Here is a 2,342-nt window from a genome sequence, read left to right on the forward strand (position 1 = left end):
TAGCTCAGTGGAATTGCTTGTCAGCTCCAGGAGTGGGGAGGGAAAGAACATGAATTTTGTAGCCATGGAAAAATATTATAAATAAATAAAAATTAAAAAAGGAATAAACATAAAAAATTAAAAAGTGAGTATTTCTAGATGGAGAAAATATACATGCTTCTCCATTTCCTTAAAAAGGACATTAGATATTTCAGGAGACATCCTCTCCCCCCCCCCCCCAAAAGGGCCCTCCTGGGACAAATACATGAAGGCAAAGGCTCTCAGGCTTCTGTGCCTTGGCAACCAGTGGGGCCTCAGTCAGTGAGATGGCCTCCTCCTCATGTTTACCAAGCCATCTTCTATGCCAAAGTAGACCCTTTCAGTCATGTTAATACAGAGACCTGTGCCATCATTTTGATGGCTGTGTTCACTTCACTCCATTTATGCACCTGATCAAACTTCCAGTTCAGCATAGTTTCCATTCTCTTTCATACCACAGGGCCTGCCTTTGCGTTGGGCCATCAGCAGTTCAGTCACTCTACCAAACATCTAGGCCAGGGTCCTCGCTTGTCTCTGGGATATAGGACGTGGGGATGACTTCAGTGGGAATTCCCTTCACACACACCTCTGCCTCCTGGTTGCCGGGGTTCTCTGAAGCCTTCCTCTAATCAGCAGTAATGATAAAACATTTGGCATAGGCAGCTACAATCTCCGCCTGGGTCAGGCAACCTCTACCAGCTTTGATGAACCTGAGGCCAGCATCCACGTCATCACTACTGTCAATAGCAAGATCAAGCTTCAGAAGTCAGTTCCGGTCACTTAGGGGAGCTATTCTGAAGAATCAGCCACCGGGCCCATAAGGCTGCCCAAATATGGACAACATTCAGGTTTTCTCGTTTTTTTTACCCTTTCAGCTCTCCAAGGCACAGTGTGGAGAAGTGCTGCCAATTTCCAGCACTTGATTATTGTTCTCATGGCTCTGCTAGCCAGCTGCTAGGCTTCATCTGAGGTGTATGGAAGGGGGCAGAGAGGGCATGGGCATGGGCATAAGCCATGAGATGTCCCCTCCTCCACCTCGAGGGCTCCTGTTAGGACCACAGGACCTGGATGCCACTCTCTGATTTACTAGCTCCTCCTGCCCTTCCTTGAGGCACCTCTCAGGACCCATTTTCCTTTTTAAGCACTGATTCCTATGTGGTTTTATAGAGGGTAACTTTTGTCATAAATTTCTTCTGTCTGTATTTGGTGGTTTAATCACTTTTCTGACTTCACCTTTTTTTTAATTAAAATTTTTTTTTAATTTTTTAGTTTTTTTCCCATGGTTACATGATTCATGGGTCCTTTAATCTGTGGAGGGAAACCAATGACACGAAAACATAGGGCAGCGAAAAAGTGAGAGTAAAGATGCAAGAAAATGCACACACCCAATGAAGCCACTTCTTCCCCAAGCAGTACCTGGTGGTTTGTCTTTAAATACAAATCAACCAATGAGAGTTAAGCAGTCCGCAATACAATAAATGAAAGTAATAACATCTATTTCTATATAGATATTACAAGATTCGTGGGAAAGGATGTTCTTACCTAAATTTGCTGATTCTACAAGTGAGATGTAATATATAGACTTATTTCCTGCAGTTTATGCCACTGTACCTATTTCATCCATCTTCCTTGTATTGTAACTTATCTATAGGATCCCTTTTCTGCTGTTATAGATGTATGAGATCTGCTTGCTATGTGGCCTTTGGAAAGTGGTAGATAAACAATCTGCTTGCTCAGGTGGTGGCTGAGAGGATGTGCCCCTTTGTAGAAAGCATTAAAATAAGTTTGTTTCCTGCCTTGATACTTTAGCCCCAAATCAATTCTTTTATTGAAGGATCCAGTACATATCAATCTTGAGAATTATTAAATATAACCATAACAAGAAAATTGATTTTTGCAACCATATCTTGCTTTCACTATCTCTCAACCATTGTTTATTGGGATCAGCTTTGACAATATTTTCATAATCCTCAGGATTCATCATTTCTGAATCCTTCAATGTAGCAAAGTCAGGATTTGAATCCAGGTCCTCTGGCTCTAAATCCATGATTCTATGTGAAATTAATATAAAAAATGTAACTCCTTACCCACATGCCCGCATTGTCAGGATGTCAACAAGTTATGCCATTAAAGAGCTTCATGGGCGCCTGGAGGCCTGACTTCTGGAAGGGGCTGGTAGAAGGCTCCTTAGGGTGATGAGTCTCGAAGTCAAGACCTGGACTGTCCAGTCAGAGAGCCCCAGTAGGAGTGATATCATTGACCTTATAAAGAGAGGGGGCTGAGTTTAGAAGGGTGCTCTCCTGGGCTCAGGATTCTTCCTGAAC

General features: G+C 42.8%; 1 pseudogene; it reads right to left on the minus strand.

Moving 5' to 3' along the window:
- Positions 1–297: 297 nt before the first annotated feature.
- On the minus strand, positions 298–2,111 carry LOC123253526 (annotated as a pseudogene).
- Between the last annotated feature and the right edge of the window lie 231 nt (positions 2,112–2,342).

The sequence above is a fragment of the Gracilinanus agilis genome, chromosome X (genome assembly GCF_016433145.1).
Source record: "Gracilinanus agilis isolate LMUSP501 chromosome X, AgileGrace, whole genome shotgun sequence".
In the NCBI taxonomy this organism is placed as follows: Eukaryota; Metazoa; Chordata; class Mammalia; order Didelphimorphia; family Didelphidae; genus Gracilinanus; species Gracilinanus agilis.